This window comes from Camarhynchus parvulus, chromosome 4, assembly GCF_901933205.1.
Source record: "Camarhynchus parvulus chromosome 4, STF_HiC, whole genome shotgun sequence".
NCBI lineage: Eukaryota > Metazoa > Chordata > Aves > Passeriformes > Thraupidae > Camarhynchus > Camarhynchus parvulus.
In genome coordinates this window covers 19,730,803-19,750,354 of record NC_044574.1, presented here as the reverse complement: position 1 = coordinate 19,750,354, position 19,552 = coordinate 19,730,803, and positions in this window count along the sequence as shown.

Genomic DNA, 19,552 nt, shown 5'->3' with positions numbered 1-19,552 from the left:
CTCTTCCAGTGTTGGTCCCTTCCACAGCTACAGTACTTCAGAAACCTGCTGCTCCATCATAGATCCCCCAAGGGGTCACAAGCCCTGTCAGCAAACCTCCTCCCATGTGGGCTCCTATCCCTGAGAGTCCACAGGTCCTGCCAAGAGCCTTGTCCAGTGTGGGCTTCCCACAGGGTCACAGCCTTCTTTGGGAACCCATGGGCTGTAGGTGGATCTTTGCTTTGCTATGGACCCCCATGGGCTGCCGTGGCAAAACTGCATCACCGTGGTCTTCACCACGGGATGCAGAGGAATCTCTGCTCCAGTCTGAAGAACCTCCTTTCCCTTCTTCACTGAACTGGGTGTCTGCAGAGTTCTTGCTGCCCCATCTTCCTCATGTCTCTCTTCTTACAGCTGTTCCCCTGCAGTTTTTTTCCCTGCTTAGGTATGTTATCCCAGATGCCTTGGTCAGCAGTGGGTACACCTTGGAGCTGGCTGGCATTAGCACTGTTGAACATTGGGGAGCTTCTGGCAGCATCTCACAGCAGCCAACCCTGTAGACCCCCCGCGACCAAACCTTGCCATGCAAGCCCAATACAGCAGCACAGCCATGTTAGTGCAGCTCTCCACCTGTCTAATTAGGTTGCCTCTCAGTGGGAAACCGATTCATAGTTTGTCAGTGTCTCTGCATGAAGCTACTATATTTCACAAAACTTTTTAAAATTTATTAACAGAAATTTATTCACAGCTAATTAACTATTCAGAGCTAATCTCTGAAAGCAGTGCTACTAACACACTGAACATATTCAAAAATAATCACTTAGAGCCCTAAAAAACTTAATGCATATGATAAATACCCTTATTACTTTCAGTCATGTTTTACTGCATGTAATTTTCAGATGATCCTTTTTTTTTCTTTTGAACACTATAAACATCAAGATCACTGCTTATGTCCCACAAAGCTAGTCTTTCTTTAATTTTCTGTTCAGACCAAGTCTTTTCCTATTCAAATATTTTAATACCTAAGTTCTCTTTTTGTTTGTGAAAGGAGTCAGGCATACACTAAACAAGCTAGAGTTTAGACAATCCATGCTGTCTTAAGAGAGCATGTTGTACAGGTCCAGTTTTGGGGAAGACTCATTGAGAAGTATTACATCTCTTGACCCTCAACAATATGTTGATAGGAAAGAAATCTGCAGTTTTATATACTACAAACATGGAATTTGTGCCACATGATCAGCTAAGTTCCAATAAACCCTTTTGAGATGGCGATATTTAAATACAAACATTTATGTATTTACCCTGATGCTGCTGAAAAATGAAGTATGTGTATAAAGTCCAGCTCCATAGCTATTATAAATTTGCAAGCTCCCAGTGGTTCTGAGAGACTTAAATATATTAATGACAGTTGTAATATTGCCCTAATAAGAATAAAAGTTGGACTTTGCATTGATTACCCATGTCCTATAAGGAAACATGGACAGTTAACACTTACTGCTATAGTACAGCACTGCTGTAGAAAACACAGTACCTAAGAATTAATATAATTATATAATAAAGTTTTCCCTCCTAAAATTTAATAATCCCAGGTCTTTGGTGCAACCATCATCTATTTATCTTTTCATTGTATCTTTATCCTTATCAACCTGCAAACAGCATCAGAATGCTATACATATACATGATGGATTATTGCTATTATGTTCATGAGAATGGCAGGCATGAAGTATAAGAACAGAGTTCAGCCAGCAAGTATGACATAAATTATGTATAAGTAGCTTTTAGTGTCGAGCACTTTGCAAAGTTCAGTAAGTGCATGTAACTGAAGTTAATCACCCTATGTCACGGCAGGACTGAGTGTATGTAACATTTCTCTCAACATACTTAAAAAGTGTATCATTTTAAGAGAGTATCTCATTTTAATTATGTCAGCAAAACACTTCTTTAAACACAGAAGGATAAAGTTTACAGGATCACTGCAAGTCCTGAGAACCTAATTACAACTGAAGTCTGATTTAAGATCTAATCTAAGATTTTATGACTTGAACTAATGGGGTTCAAGTGTTTGAGTATCAGCCCCATCTGTTTTCCATACTGTTACTGTTAGATTGCACAGAAATCCTTATCATGCTTTCCCTCAGCTTGAATTTTGAGGATGTGCAACTTGGGATAGTGCATAGAACCAGGATTTTTTTCCCTCCTTCAATCGCTGTATCTGCATACTCACATTGCATTTGTACATGCTTCAGAATCTGTAGACTACTAAGGTAGGAAGTGACAGGTTTGGTGCTGCAAAGATGATGAGATCTGACCACTTCCCTCTTTAGTTGTACCAACTCCTTTAGTGTATGGCAGACATTATACATTAAATAATTATAATCAAATATTCCCCCGAGATATTTAAAAACATTCAGGAAAATGAAGGGAGTATGGGTTCATTATTTGTTGAAAAATTAATTGCACTACTCTTTTTTATGGTTTATTTGACTTTTCTTATCTTCTTTTAATAATATATTTGATAACATTTTATTGTTGTTAATTCTTTAGCATATAAGCAGGTGGACTGGCTAAAGTAACAGCATATAAATAAGATAACCTTCCTTGCAATCTTCATAGTGCTCAAAAGTGAAAGGATTGCTCTAACATACACGCAGGCACAGGCACGCCAGCACACACACACCCCCACACACCCACACACACAGAGCCCAGTGGGATTCAAAGCACTCTAGCTGGTGGAAAATCAGGAACTACAGAGGAAAGTATTTTCTTGTTTGAAGATTTGAAAGAGCCATTCTAAGAGAAAAGGGACGAGGCTTCTGATGTTAGGGATCTTGCCCCTTTCATGTTTCAAAAAGAGTAAAGGAAGTTCCTCTTTTATCAGCCTGAGGTAGAAAAGAAGTGGCTTTCCCAACTCTAAATATTTAAAGAAACTCTCATAAAACTTGAAAAAGGTTTGAGCTGTTTCTTTGTGGGACTAAATTCCTAAGGGTATAGGAAGACATACATTGATATTTACCTCTTATGATATTTTACTTCTTCTATAATAGATGTATCATGGGACATTGGTATTATTTTCTATACTTCACAGTAATTTGCTTTTATATACTCTCAAGGAATCTATACAGTGTAAATTCTAAACAGAAAGATTTTTACTTCTCTTTTCTGTGGGAAAATAGATATAAAAAATAAAAGGTGAAAGGCTACCGAGATATACCCATGATATATATTTACTGGTAGATTTCACTGTTGACCTGAGACAGCCAAGCTAAGGCTCATCATGTAGCAGAACTCACAGAGCATGCCAGGTCACACAAGGGATTCCACTATTGGATTTGAATGGTTACAGAAATGGGGCGGAAATAGCTGCATTTGAGGGCTAGCTCATCTTTAAGCTGAAATCCATCAAATTAAACATCCCAGAGTTTAGCTAAAGAAGCCTTCTTTTTGTTGGCAATAAATCACTGAAAAATGAATCAGTTTGCAGTTCTTAAAAAGCATTTTAAAACATTATTATATGACCATTTAAAAGTTTCCTTCTTAGAAAACAAGATAATTGCAGGATATTTTTAAAGATTATAATTTTCTAAATTTTAAGCAAATCATTCTGTCTTGAGTTGCATAGATATTCTCTTCATGTGAATGTCAGTTATTCTCAGAACAGTCAATATTCGTGAAATAAGAGAGTTTATTGCTTGAATATCAAGGAATATTCTCTCTTGCTCCTATATATTTAGTATAGCATTATTTATTTGTAGTACAAGGGTACCTAAAAGCACCAGAAAGTGTCAGACATCCATTGCACAAAGCAGTGCAGAAATACATGGGAGGACACCAGCGTATGTGCTGGTTCACAGGCCAGCTGGCAGCCTCCAGTCCTTCAGGCACACATGACTATCAGCTCTGTCTGTGACACCCGTACATGCCTTAAGCAAGTGGTGAACTTTTAAGGTTGGCTCCTCAGCTGGCACAGCTGAGAAAATGGAAACAAAGCCATACTTTATTCCCCTGACTTTAGAATCAGCCAGGGGCAAGCTAATCCATACTGCAATTTACAGCAGCCTGGCTGCCCAGGAAGTTATTCTAGCAGCTGAGAAGCACCAGAGCCTAAGGTCATTCTCCACTTCTCCCAAAAGTGCCTGTATGCAAGGGCTAGAAAGTGAACAATATTAAGTATTGTTTTTGCTTTTTCAGCTGAAGTGTCTCAAAGCAGCTAGAACAGAATTTATGCTTGTCCTGTTAATATTGTGATGTCTCTTAGTTTCATTATTGGAAGAGAGTAGCCCTTGAGAGACAAAAGGATGCTTTATTTTAATAATTGATTTATTTTCCCTATATGTGTAAATGTCAGTCTGTGGTAATTCCACATATGGATATTTGGTTTTTTGTGAAGTGCAAACAAATTATTTAATTGGTTTCAAAAATCATATACTGCAGCCATTTTGTCTCATATTTACAGAACATTTTTATTGCTTGCTCCTGTGTGACAATTTGGAAATTCGATCTTATAACAGGGGATGATTTCTGGTTGATGGCTGGGAACTCTCTTTAAGAGTGCTTGCATCAGGACACAGTTTACATTTTAAATGAGGAATTTCTTTTTCCACTCTTTCAAATTACAATGTTATCAAAAAATGCCAGAGAAATTTAAAGTAGAAATTCTTTCAGCTCCAAAAATATTCACTACTGCACTTTCAAAATGTTCAGAGGTAAAATAAGCTACCTTCTCAAAAATCTAACCACCCACAATCCCTTGTAGAGAGAAGAGTACATTTTGAATCAAGGTGATGCAGGTAAGTAGTGAATCACACATTTCAGGGGACTGTCAAAAAGCTCTCTCAATGGATACATTAGAATGGAGGAGCCTCAGGCCAAGCCCAGAGCAGAAGGCAGACAGTGGAAATAGTGGATGAGATAATTTCTCCTCTTCATCTGATGAATATACTCTCCAGAGGAGCTCTACTCCACATGAGACAATCTAAGCTGAAAAGACTGGAGAAACTTGTGAGTTAGAAGTTTTAAAAATTTGTCTTAAATCTCCAGATTTGATTTACCAGCAGAAGCTAGGAGTTGCTAGCTCATCAGCTTTTATGGCATTAGCTGTCTTGGAGGCACAAATAATCTACAGGTTTGGCTGGGATAGGGTTAAATTTCTTTGTAGTATTTTGTACAGAGCTATGCTGTGGGTTTGTGACCCGTCCTGGTTTCAGGGAAGGGGAGGAGCTCAGTGCTGATGTAAGCAGTGCTGATTACTCAGGGCTGGTCTAGTTACTGCTGAGCAGCACTGACACAGAGCCAAGAACGTCTCTGCCCCCGGCCCCACACACCAGTGAGGAGGCTGGGGGTGCACAGTGAGCTGGAGGGGACACAGCCAGCACAGCTGACCCCAGCTGACCCAAGGGGTGTTCCACACCCTGTGGCATCATGGTCAGCACACACAGCTGCGGGGAGAAGGAGGAAATGGGGATGTTTGGAGTGATGGTGTTTGTCTTCCCAAGTCACTGCTAGGTGTGATGGAACCATACTCTCCCGAAGATGGAAGAACGGCTCCCTTGCCATGGGTAGTGGTGAATTAATTATTTGTTTTACTTTCCATGCATTCAGGTTTGCTTTACTTGTTAAACTGTCTTTATTTCAGCCCATGAGTTTATTTTTTACTTTTACTCTTCTGATTGTTCCCATATCCCGCTGGACAATACTGAGCAAGAGGCTGTGTGGTGCTTAGCTGCCTACCAGGGTGAAACCACAACAGCCCAAAAATTAAAAACTCTGTAAAAGACAGGAATAAGCTACTGAAATGTTGTTTAAGTAAATGCCCCCCAGAGCTAGATGGAAACTGAGCAGAAGCCTTGCAGATAAAGCTTAAAATTCAATACCTAAGTCTAGAGGTAGGCTTCCAAAGACAGATTTTAGACCACCTGAAGATCAATTACATTGAAAGCATAAAAACATCAACTGGGCAACTGATACCACACACTGAAGTGAATTGGAAAGACTTAAGATACAACTGAGGTATTCCCTTGCACTTATGAAGTGGAATACAATGTAAAAGGCCTTTGGCTGCAATTTTTTTTCTTTATCCCACTCATGCTTTACTTTTCAAGTTAAATATCATGATCATTCTAATTTGGAGAAAGAGGAATTATTTTCTGCAAAATTTTGATACAGAAACACTCCTGGAATTTCATTAGGGTTTCTTCTGTAAGCTGGAGTTCATGAGGATTCTGTGCTTAGAGCAATTCTTCAAAACTGAATCTTTAAAGACTGTAAAAAGGAAGAAGATGTCTAGAGAAGGATGTATGAGGAGTAAATGTAGGTTGTTGTTTCCTTCTTTAGTGAGTGAAAGTAAGTTAGGGATAATGCTCTGTTATGAGGCAAGGCAGAAGGTTGTTGGTGCAAGTCTGGAAACAAGGATGCCCTGATGTTTCCACAACATCACAATAACTGCAAGTCTATGATCTTCTTTTTTGCAAAAATGTTTTGAATTTATTTATATAAATTTAAAATATTTTCATATAATATCTTTCCCCTTAGAATAAACAAAAATAAATTTCTGCCACCTACAATAAAAATTACTAACAAAAAAAAAAAGAATTTCGGTGAGTCAAAAACTAAGTAAAAAAAAACTCTAGAGTTCTTGTTGAAGACTAGAGACCCAGTTTTCCTGCATCCCAAAATTGTTTGATTGTCTTTAAGTGAACGCCAGTGTACTTGACACAGATTGTGTCAGAGTACTAGTGGGAAATTTACAATATTTCCAATGTAAAAACTTTATTTTCTGCAAGGAAAATACTACTGAATATTTCTAAGTAGAAAATGAAACCACTCTAAAACGTCTCCTTTTCTTAAATATTCCCAGACTCTATACGTTATTTAAAAAAAAATTACTTCATATCACTGGGGACAAATGTGATAAATTATTCTAAATCCATTAAATACAGGTATCTGCCTATATGGGTATAAAAAACAAGCATTACAGAAGTGTTCTTCCTAAATTGAACCAAAAGGTGTTTTTTCAGTTGTTTTCTTCTTTGAGGAAAATGGTAGAAAAGTTAGAAGGCATATCAAAATATCAATGTATTCAGATTCCTGTTGTTCCCTATACAAAGTTATTATCCAAACAGAAAATCCCTATATTCATATTCTCAAACACACATATTACTCCTGTTCAGTTCTTGGCAGATCTGAGTAGGTTCTTGCATAATTTTCCAGGATGAATAAATCTCTGTGTTTAGGGTGCTGTTAGGATGAACAATCTCAGTTTTGGCTGCTTTCAGTTGTGCTCTAAGACAGCAGAACCTCTGTGCTAAGCCAAAAGACATTCATTAAAATGAAAAACACAAGCAAGCAGTCTCTACCAGCTGATGAAATGCTACACGATGATGATGGTGGTGATTTACCTATGGTGAAATTAATCTTCCCTAGAATGTCTAATAATATCTAATACTAATCTAATACAGTTTTTTATCATAGCAAATTGAATACCTCATTAATATTTCTACTTGAGTGGTTTGGTTACAACATCCATTATCGTACATTGTAAAACTAACAATGAGAAGGGTTTTGTAGGGAGCAGAATGTGAACAAAGTCCAGACTCTGAGAAATACCTAAGAGTCTCTGAGCAATGACAACAGCCTCCAGAACTGTTTGGTGTCTGTCTTTCAAGGCTTACTATAAATAACTTATACAATGCTTTTACTGCTTCTGAATACAGTTTCTGGGGCAATGCTGGAGGAAGCTGAGATACCCTACTCTTAGCTGAATGATTGGGAAAGCATATTATACCAGTTTGTCCAAGCTTGTTAAGGCCAGATCTTAGATCTTCTCAGGATTTTCAATCTTGACAGTGTTTCCTGCAGTAGTTTTCATGGACTTGTTCTCATAAGAAAGAGAGGCCCCACAACAGTACTTTTAACACCTCAAACAGCAGCTTCAAATGTGCCTGACAGGAAGATGAAAAAATCAGGTGTTTGTAGCCTTCAATAAATAGCTGCAATATCAACATTACATGTCTTCATTTGTACCAACCCCAACTAATATTAATACAAAACTGAGCAATCAGCAGTTTGATCCCGTAATGCTGCAAGTTCCCTCCAATTCATAATGATGCCATGAGGCAGTAAGAGCAAGGTTTTTGCATAGCCCATAGATAGAGTCTGGAGTCTCTCATAATTAGCCCATAATTTCTGGCATGTGACTACCAAAAGGGCTGCATTTTCAATAGTCAGCAAACATCCCTTCAGTTTTGTACACTCTCTATGCTTGTTATTTCAAGAATCTTTAATTAAATTCTGTACTGCCACAAAAATATTCAAAATAATCTCTTTGAATGGTTGTCCCTCACCAATATCTGGACTTCATTTAAAGCAAGCTAATGTCCCTTTGAAAGCAAATAAATGAGTTGAGCAAATTCCTGGTTTATAAGCCACTTCCAGCGATGCACTATGTGGTCCCCATTTAGAGTGTGGTGGCAATGCTGGATTTCCTAAATTCAGTGCAGAATATCTCTTAAGCAGAAGCCTACTGTGGCTTTCTGACCCACCACCAAGCACAAGCATTGGTATGCATAAAATGGACATATTAATCCAGGCTTGATATATTCTGGAAAATACCACGTGTATAGAAGGAAGGATCATCTGCTCATCCTAATGCTAAGGCACACAATACCTACGAGTCAGACCAAAAGCAATCAGTCAGTTCAAATCAAGACGCAAATATGTTCCTCCTGAAAAAGAAAGAAAGAAAGAAAGAAAGAAAGAAAGAAAGAAAGAAAGAAAGAAAGAAAGAAAGAAAGAAAGAAAGAAAGAAAGAAAGAAAGAAAGAAAGAAAGAAAGAAAGAAAGAAAGAAAGAAAGAAAGAAAGAAAGAAAGAAAGAAAGAAAGAAAGAAAGAAAGAAAGAAAGAAAGAAAGAAAGAAAGAAAGAAAGAAAGAAAGAAAGAAAGAAAGAAAGAAAGAAAGAAAGAAAAAGAAAGAAAGAAAAAGTTTACCTTTTCTTGTGTTATAATTACCTATTATACCTTAAATTACCTTTACTTTGCAGTACATACAGTGTGTTTGCTGTGGACAGAGAGGGAAACATTCCTTCCTTGAGACCCTGTTCTTAATCTATCCTTTGAAAAGGTTAATTTAAACATGTGTTAGTGTATGAATGAGGGGAAAGAAAAACAAATGAGAGAGATTTTTTTTTTTTAACTCTATGCCTTGCTTACCTGTATGTCTCCATTAATATTGCAGGCACATGTTTCCAGATTGCTTGCAGATTTAATATTTATTTTTCAAAGTTCTACTAGCTTATTAAAACTAAAGGAGAAAACAAAAAATTACCACAGCATTGCTGCAAGTAGGAGATAAGTCTTCCCTGATAATCAGAAGTGACCATCTTAATTTAATTAGGCTTTTCATTAGTTCCGTGAAAACTGATGTTTTAGTCTCTGTTTTTATTTATTATCATGTATCTGTCCTTCCCTTTAATACGCTACTTAGCTTTTTATTAATCTGACCTTTTTGTTTCTTAATATATCTTATTTTAAGCTTTAATTATTTGTAGAGTTTACATCTTGATGAGAATTATATCTACGCAGTTTGTACTATGTATATTTGCAAAAAGTCTGTAGGTTTTAAACATAAAAAAATCTTTTAACTTTTGTAGAAACTGTCAATATCACACTTTTCTGGTTTTAATGTGGAGAGTCAACAGTTCAAATAGTAAATAAATTTAGTTTTCTCTTCAACATAATTAAAACATGCATCTTAATAAAAGTTACAAAGATTTTTAAGTCTCTTATGAACTCTACATTAGAACACATTTTTAGTTCAAGATCCAAAGAAGTATTCAAAGGATTGATGAAGGTGAAGAGCTGTAGCTGCATCTTCAATTTAAAGAGAAGTAAAACTCCTGTAAATATCAAAAGATAAGGACACATTGGACCAGTGACTTCACTTGTTATCATCCTACATAACCTACAAGTAAATTAAATACTAAATATAATGAATTGGTATGCTAAAGGCCAGTTTTCTCCTAAGATCAAAAAGGGACAAGATGAATTACATATTGAACTTTACTTCCTTTCCTTGATATAGGAAAAAATGCACAAATATCGCAGGTCAAGGCAGAAAGCAAGATTTTGAATAAAACCTTACAGATGGTCATATACATTCCCAATATATTCCCATATATTTCCCCAATATGACAGAACAATAATCACAGAGAGCTAAAGTGATTTTTGTGTTTGCACTTATTGTTCCATTGTAATGAATGGAGTATATTCCAAGTAAAAAAATTAATGTATTTTGAGACACAGGATATTAATGTATATTTTCTTGAAATAAACTGAAATGCTCAAACTCATCTTGGTAGGGTCTAATGAAAAATGAGAATTGCAGATACAGATTGTTATTTATACAGTGCATTTGCCTGTACATGTATGTAGATGCATATGTATTTTATGTACAATATTTTGGACTTTAAAAGAAAATATTTTCGTTACCAGTGGTGTAATCATGTTGTTGCTTATAGGAGTATTCAGAAACAAACAAGAGGCAGTGAAATATATTTTAAAGAAATGAAGTAACTGAAGCAATAGAAGGTACTTCACCCTGCTTCGATGAAATAATACCTCTTCTCAGGTCTCTTTCACTGAAGAACATAAACCAAAAAGTATCCTTAATACTGCTCAAGTCTCATGGAAAAGTGTATTTAGTCAAACAAAACTGGCAACTGTGTTGAGACAGCAATTTTAGACTTCTCTAAGGCTTTTGCAATTCTGTCACATGGCAATTTTAATTTTCTATAATGCAGGATTTTTAATCAAGAGGAAACACATTAGATGAATTAAAAAAGGTCTTATTGGCAGATATCAGTGAGCAGGGCTGTCCAAGGAAGGCCTCCTGAGTGAGATTCCTGGTCCAACACTATTCACTACATTCTTAGAAACAATCTAGATGATGAAATAAAATCTTAACTGATTAAATTTGCATATGACACAAAGATTAATGGGATACTAAAAAAAGGAGGGCACTTTACTGTTAGAATTTAATCTAAATCACTTGGTCAGATTGTCAGAACCCAACAAAATGCAAGTACAGACTAATACACTTTGCAACAAGATCCACAGGTTATATTCTTATCAGCTAAGAATTCTTGTCCATAGAAAGCAGTAACTTACAAAATATCTGGAAGTCACCTTTTAAGGCTGCTTCACCCTGAGCTCACAGAGCAATGTTGTGGCAGGCATTACTGGAATGAAGGCCCTTGAGCACAATTTAACTACTTTAATCTTAAACAAAATATAATCATGATAACTAATAAAGGAATAGCTCTGAAAGGATGGTAAGGGAACAAATGAACATTTATGGCAAGATGTAAAATATGTAAATATGTATATGCAAAAGTATAAAGTTTCAGAATAATTTTACAGTTCTTAAAATAGTCTTTATTCAAAAATAGTTTGTTCATTCAGTTATGATTATGATCTCTAGCAGCCTTTAATGAATGAATCACTGTGGAAAATTCACTGGAATCAACCATTTTATGCCTCTTTCCTCTTTCATGCCTAAAGATATCTTTTTACTCATAACAAACAAAGCTATGTATATATCTGACATACAAAATATATGATCAATGTTGTGCAAATCTGTTTATGAGTGTGCATATATATGTATAGAGATATATTTTTATGCACGTTCATATGCCTACACGTCTTTTTATTATTACATTTTTTACAAATGTAGTATTTCTACACATTTTTAAGTCAGAAAATATTTTATTTATGTATTCTAATACACAACCTGCAAATAGAAGATCTCTTTTTTCTTTAAGCAGAATATAGAGTCAAGAATTAATTTCAGAGAGAACAACAAGCGATGAATTAAATGTCTTGTGGAACTTCAAGTCCTGTTTCTCATGCAGTATGTAGACAATTAAAATTAACAAAATTCTGGATTAAACCTGCTCTACTGACTTCACCGTAGTTCTGTAGTTTCACAGTCGATAATAAAAACATTTTTTTTTCTTCAAAGTGAAATACCAGCAAAAAACATACCATTTTAAGATTAACATGAAAAAGCTCTGACCTGTTCTGCTCCTTTTAGGACCTTTTTGGTGATGGAAAAAGCACACCGTGGAATCTATGTCCTTTCCAGCAGCAAGTCCTGTGAAGTGAATGCAGGATCTAGGCTGCGACGTGGAAAAGAGGGAAGGAGATGTCATTCCACCCAATTTTATTATGGTTATATCAGTTTTTATATCAGAAAGCCCACCAAGGAACTTTCCATGTCAGAGCCTAACATGTGATGCGTTGAGCTGTATTAAAATAAGGCAGTAGAAACAGGCAACAGAAATCTGTGAACCAGAACTTAGGAATTTGCCAGCAATAATTCCTATCCACCTCTACTATGTGCCACACTGTATATTTAAAATACATGTGCTATGCATTACAGACTGCTATTAATTTAAAGAATATTTTACATTTAATTTGTAAGTCCTGTTACCATTTCTATTTTGGTTTAAATGGGGGAGATTGGGTATTTGATTTTATATTTTCTACAAGCGCAATCTTTGAATAAGTGATGGAGAACAACTATGTAATACATGTTAATGAATTAATATATAATTTTACTTTCAAGAGTTTGACCAGAAATTGATATTTATGCCATGTGAGTGAAAAAAATATTCAACAAAAATTATGCATCACTCAAAGAGATGAAAGTTCTAAGGTTTTGTTTGAAAAATTTGTTTATTCAGAGAAAAAGTATTATAACATCTTTTTTCTCTGGATATTGTGAAGATGTGTAAACAAGGACCTGATATCTCAGTTTAACTTTAACTTTTGGTTTGTGTGCCAGAGAAATCTACAATAAATAACATAAACTGCAGGTTTACATTTCATCCACTTATGAGATTATTTTTTCTCTGGAAGGGTAGATGGGTAAATCAGGTTAAAACCATACCTGACTGTCATCCAGTAAACCCACTCTTCCAGTTATGCAGTTCATTTTTCTCTTACCTCTTTGAATGAGTTTCAATGTCTAATAAAACTTTATTTACTGGGAGTGCCAAGAAATGAGTCAATACATTTATTGAGCAAGATATGAAATAGAAATGTCAAAGATGAATAAATTTTAGCACAGTGTTTACTTTATAATTGTATTTTTTTCATGGAATTCAATTTCTCTGCAGACTCTGAAGCATAACAACAGCAGAAAATGAAGTCACAATACCCAAGATGAGAAAATGTAAAATAGTAAACTTCTTTTCAGAGGAATAACTGAAAACATTATCAATGTTGTAAGTATTTAATAAAATACAGCATTTTCTGTATTACAGTCAAAATTCTAGTCTGTTCACCTCCATCTGTATATTCCTGGGAGAACTTTGTTTCTTTCTTTTAATTTTTATACCTAAATAATAATCTGGAATAGTCAGTTTGTCCCTGTATGGCCTGAGTTTCTGTGGTACTTTTCCATATGCAGTAAGAGCCAAGCCAGGAACATAAAGCCTTTAGCCCAAGCTGCAGACAAAATCATGTTTTATATTCTGCCATGAGAACTTTTATAGAATTTTTCAACTCTTGGTGATTTTGAGAAAACAATGGCTTCTGGGATATAAACTGATGTATTTTTAATCCCTATTTTAACCACAAAACCTCCTACTTCATTCAATAGAAACTAATTATCAATTCAACTCTTCTCATCAGAGCTGTGGCCTGTTCCTTCATCAGATTTACTATATTACAATCTGGGATTCTTCTGTACAATACACACAGCTGAGCCCATGCTTTTCCAGACAGCTTGGATTCACATAGACAAGTCTCAAAATTTCTTGGACATCAGGACAGATATGTATGAACCTTCATCACCAGTGTCTGCAGTACAGCTGCTGTCATTATACTGAGGTCTAGACAGATTTGAGTTAGCAGCCAAGCAAACCTGTCAAATGTAATGTTTGAGTCCGTAGCCTTCACTGGACTTTGATGTTCTGAGGACTCAAGTCATCTAGTCAAAAATTAGTACAGGTTTTGCATTACACAAATCATGGGGACAACTACAGGGTAGACACACGATTTGTTACTGCTCAGTGCCTTTTACAGTCGTAAGTCTCAGCAATCCTCATCAGTGCCCACATATTAAGTGCAAGTTGGAATTAATGAATTCTCAGCTGAAAAAAAAAGTCTCAACTGCAAAACGATAACTGTTTGACAGCTTGTAAATAGACAATATTGAAACTACATTATCTAACCCTCCAGCTCTTTTTGTTTCCTTGGTCCAAAAATATAGAATATTAGAAAATGCAATAGGAGTATTTATACGTCTTTCCTACCAGCTCAATGAAATTCAGTTCTTGACTGAGCTTTGTAAGGGCAATAATTACAAAACTGTAGCTCACAAAAATATCTAGGCAAAGATTTTAAATACATCACAGGTAAAACCAAAAGAAGAAGTTGACATTTTTAGCTGAGATTCATATACATCTACAGAGGTTATAGATAGGTTCAGTACTGTATTATCACTGACCAGCCTTATCATGTTTTGCTACTCAGAATGAAGCCCATTTAGAAACAGCATAAAAATAAACATGACAATTAGCCTAACAAAATTTAATTTCCAATTGCTTTAACAAAGAAAAGCCTACCTCCTTTAAAGAATGAGGGAAAATCACAAAAGGCTTCTTAAAGTAGACAAAAAAATAAAGGATTTATTTTTTATGTGAATGTATGGTACAACAGAAGTACTGAAAGAAAATTAATGAAAACCATTGAGTAGTGTAAATTTTAAATGGCTGCAAAGGTATATTAGGACCCAGCTTTACTGCTGCTCAAATGGACCTATCAAGTGCTAAACTATTTTAGCTGAAAGCACTGCACAAAACAGTGTAAGATCCTTATCCAAATAGGAGGGCTTGTCTGTCAACTATCTGGATTCCTGTCTTGGTTCCACAGGTAAAGGTATAAACAAACTTTAATAATCTGCCAGAAATTTATGATCTGCTTATTATGACAGTTTTTATAGTGTAGCTAATATTTTTATTTAATAGATAAATAGTCTTTTTTTTTCCAAAGTGTTTTAACTCTACTCTTATAGTTTTATCAACAATATATATTATCTGTTATCAACAATATATTATCAACAGTATATTATCTGATATTAATTGCTTACAGACTATTTGCTCTTTGTGATTAACTGTTTCTGAACTGAGAGCAGCTTTGTTATAGTTAGCTTTAATCTCCTCTTGATCTCATTTTCCACATGCTCTACAGTACCTATAATCTTAAATCTTGGGTCCATTTGCAGTTTAATATTAGAATAATAACTTCAGATAACCAATACTGCTTCAGGCTTAGCGCCATATTGACCCTTTTACAATCAATATTTAAACATTTCAAGAATATTTTTATATGAATAAAATATTTTGGTTTCAAAAGTCAGTTACAGGGATGTAATCTTGCATTAAAAAAATTATTCCTCTTGAATACAGGGAAAACAAATACTGGTACTATCTTGCTCAAAAATCCACACTTATGATTTCATAGTCAATTTAGTCTCAAATATTTTTCTTTCTGATTCCTCTAATGGTTATGTTCACAAATCCATCTCCAGGATATATGCCATATAAAAAAATCTTACGTTAATAGCCAGGGAAATTTCTAGTTCACAGTTTTTACTTCTGGTGAGCTCTGGGCAATGGTCACCCATGATAACCTTTGCTGGTGACTTTTTTCCTCTGTTCATTTATGCTGAGAGGCTTAAAAATGAGATAAAGAATTGTTATTTATTTTAGTTCCACTGTCCTGTTGCTACCAAATACAAAGGATAAATTCCATGTAGGAAAACTTCCCATTCTGAAATGGGATTGGGGATTATTTTAGGTGGTGGTGGTGGATAAAGTGTTGAAGGATTTGAATGCTCCTTTTGTTGGGCATGGCATGCTTTAAAAGCCTCGCAATTTAAATTTTAATTCACACTCCATTTGCAGAAATAGTAACACTTCAACATTCGAAAGTATTGAAGATCAGACAGGTGTTTTAGTATAAGGACATTACTATTATTAAACTCATGCTACCAGAACTCATTATGAAATCATGCTTCTGTAATCACAGACAGTTGTTAGTAGCCTGGTTATTTTTACTTGCATTTGACTAAGGCGGAATATCTCTGGGGTGCTCCTTCCCTACTTAGCTCTGTGAAATGTTAGAACAAAAGAATACCAATTTCATAGTAGAATTGTAGCACAAGTGTTTCATTTTTCTATGAAACAGAAATCTGTATTAGGTCAGAAACAGTATTTGTAATGGTAGATTTTTAATATTATAACATAAAAATTTAAAAGCAATGAGGTCATTTGAACATCTAATTTTTTGCACTCTGAAGGGCTTTTTAATATCTTTCTGACTGTTCAACCTATGATAACAATAATAAATTATATCCAAATTAGATATTTGCTGGCTGATTAATAAATGCTGAACTTTTTGTGGGTGCGTGACACCATTATGCATCCATGATAGGAAAAATAGCATTTGGAACTAGATAATTAAAACAGTTACAATTCTAGGCAAATGTTATGTTCCAGTGTAAATTAATCTTCTGCTACAGCAAATTACCAAAATTGGTCTAGGCACTTTAATGAAAGCAGAGTGTTAACAGGCAAATATAGAACCCCCTAAAAATCCAGTTCCCAAAATGTGTAGTTGCTAAAAAAAACACTGAGAAGAAAAGTATTAAATTAATCTTTCTAAGGTATGAAACTATGAAAGCCCCTTTTTTGAGATAGGATGCTCAGTGGTGAGTTTTCACCAAAGTCATAAAGACATTTCTCCAATTTTATTGAGTCTCTAATATATCTCTGCTTCTTTGTGTGATGGTGTGCTCAGCCCCCCAGCCTGACCTTTATTTCACATGACTTTACTCAAGTGATAATCAGCAGTGGCAGTGATGGAGACGTCTGCTCTGGTCACGATTGCTGAAACCAGCTTTGTAGTGTATTTGGGGGAGACAGATAAAAACACAGCAGCAAAGAGCTAATCTGAGCAATGTGCCTCCCCTGAACATGGTGCTGGTCAAGAGCCCAGTCAAGCCAGGCTGGGAAGAAATTAATTCTGTAGTTTGTATGAAAATGTGACTGAAGCAATTATCTTAGTCCATGGATAATGGACAGAGCCCATTGAGCTCTCCTGCACAGCAGTGGGCTGCAGACCAGGAGGTCCCCTGGGGTACTGGTGCCTCTTAAGGTTACTCCTTGAGGCTGACAGATTCCTTCCCACAAGAGTTTCTCATTAAATTCTCATGCTAAATTTTGAAATGTTAGCTAAGTGATATAAAGAATTTATTGTCCACACAGAATCCTTTCGCTATAAAGCATTGATCAAGCTCTGGAAACAAATCTGAATCCAAATACGCCTAAACTTCCCCTTGAGAAGGACAAACAAGAGTTTAGAACACAAGGTGGCCCTTTCTGAACCTCATGACTCAAGAGGTCTCCTTGACAGTTTTGTTTGACCCAGTCCTTTGTGCAGTAAATAATTTAGTGTACCTTGCCATGGAATCTTGTTAAACCAGTGTTTCACTTGCCATCAAACTTTGTTAAATCACTAATTTATATTAATAAATGTGTTGCTACTTCTATTTAACAAGTGAAGTGTATCCCTCCATCTGTAAAAATTTGTCACATAATTTGTGTTTACAAATAATGTGGAGAAATATGTGAATAGGTAAATATTAGCAAACTATCATGGCTTCTTATGGGAATTTTGTCCATGCAAACATGTTGAAATGTGCCCTGAGGCTTTCTGGAATTCAGACTTCTAACCACCAGTGACTGCTTCAGCTGTTGTTGTTATTCTTATGAATAAATGTTCAACTTAAAAACAGTCAATTATCCCTAATGTCTGGGCAAATACGTCCCCACTTTTTATGGGCTTGCACAACATATAGCTTAGGTTAATTGGGCTCTGCTTTCAGATGTTTACTGCTGGAAGATTAAGGGAAAATAACTTTGAAATTCTTTCTTACTCCAAAATTCACAATTGACTGAAATAGCTTTGGAGTTTTCAAAAAATTTCTGTTATAAGTAGCAAAGGCATGAGCACTGACACTTTCAGATGAGCAAGCTCAAAATAGATAATTAGTTTCTTTTTCCATATGGAACTTATCCTTCCTAGCCACTGTCTCAGGAAATTCAGAGACACACTGAATTTGAGTCTCATTGTCTCAAATTTTTTCTTAAACTCACTCTGCTTAGCATAGGAAGGATGTAAAAACAATGTGTGCATAGAGTAATAAACAGATTTTTTAAGTCATCCTTGGAAACCTTCAGAAAACTCTTCCTTCAGAGAAAGCAATTGTATGTTCTGACCTGGCAGTTTCTTTGAACCAAAAAAAAGATTAAAAGAGGACATACTGTGAAAGAGATTACACTAACTGTGCTGTGCAGCTATTGCTGTTTTCTATTAGACAGCAAGAGCACTTACTTGATTACAGTTTTCTAAAAGCAAGATTTGTGTTTGCAAGCAAAATATCTAAAAAGGAAAGCAGCTTATGAAATGATTTATCAGTAATAACCAGCATCTGGAGCCAAAGGCTGAGAGAGACTTGGCCTCTTTTTCAGCCACTTCCAATGCCTCTCTAACCAGAAAATCAATTAAGTGACTTTAAACTAACACAGGCATATCTGCATAGCAGAATTTAGCCCAGAGGTATTGCTTTTCAGCCTCTAAGATGATGATCATCTGAGAATTTGTCTGAGGGAGAGAAGTCAGCAACAGAGTGAGACAATCAGATGGTGGGCAGAAAAAAGGAAAAACAATAATAATAGTAATAATAAAAAATTTGGTTTAACATGAGAACTGAGTGGGTAAGTAAGAGCAAAAATTTTTATTCTAATTTTGTTTTCATGGAACAGTGACTTTAGAAATGAGACTATGAGAAAAATAATTTTAACTGTGTCTGAGTTTGTCTGTGTCTCAGACCATTAAACTGGAGTGTCTTCACTGTGAACTGAGGTGTGAACTGAGATAATTATACTAAGTCTTCTGACTGGGAAAACTGACGGTAATGGGAGAAAAAGAGCAACTTTTAGAGGGCATAGAAGAAGCCAGGTGACACAAATCTTTTCCACCTAAAAGGGTGCCACAGTTTATAATGGAGATTCAAACGTGTGGGAGAACAGTAAAAAAGAGAAAGAGGAATGTTGCATCTTCCCTGCCTTCCACTGCAATTGTACAGCTTGTCCTGTCCTATAAGCATCAGGAGGCATTTGAAAACCTTCTCAATATCTCTTCCTCCACTCTGTATTTATTTCTATCCAGCACAGCTGGTCACAGTAACTAATCAGTTACATTAGTCTGCCCTGACAACTCTACTTGCCCTGTTTCTGATGCATTGCATTCAGTACAAAAATGTGCAGGACAACAATGCACACCTGCCCAAAAATATCTTGAACCTATTACTTCAGGACTTAGCAAAGAAAGGGTTCAAAGGAGATCAGAGGTGTGGAGGAATATAATGGAAATTCTGTGATTACTGCTGTGATCAGAGACTGTTATTCCATCATTTTGCTGCAACTTTCAATTAGCAATAGTGCTGAAA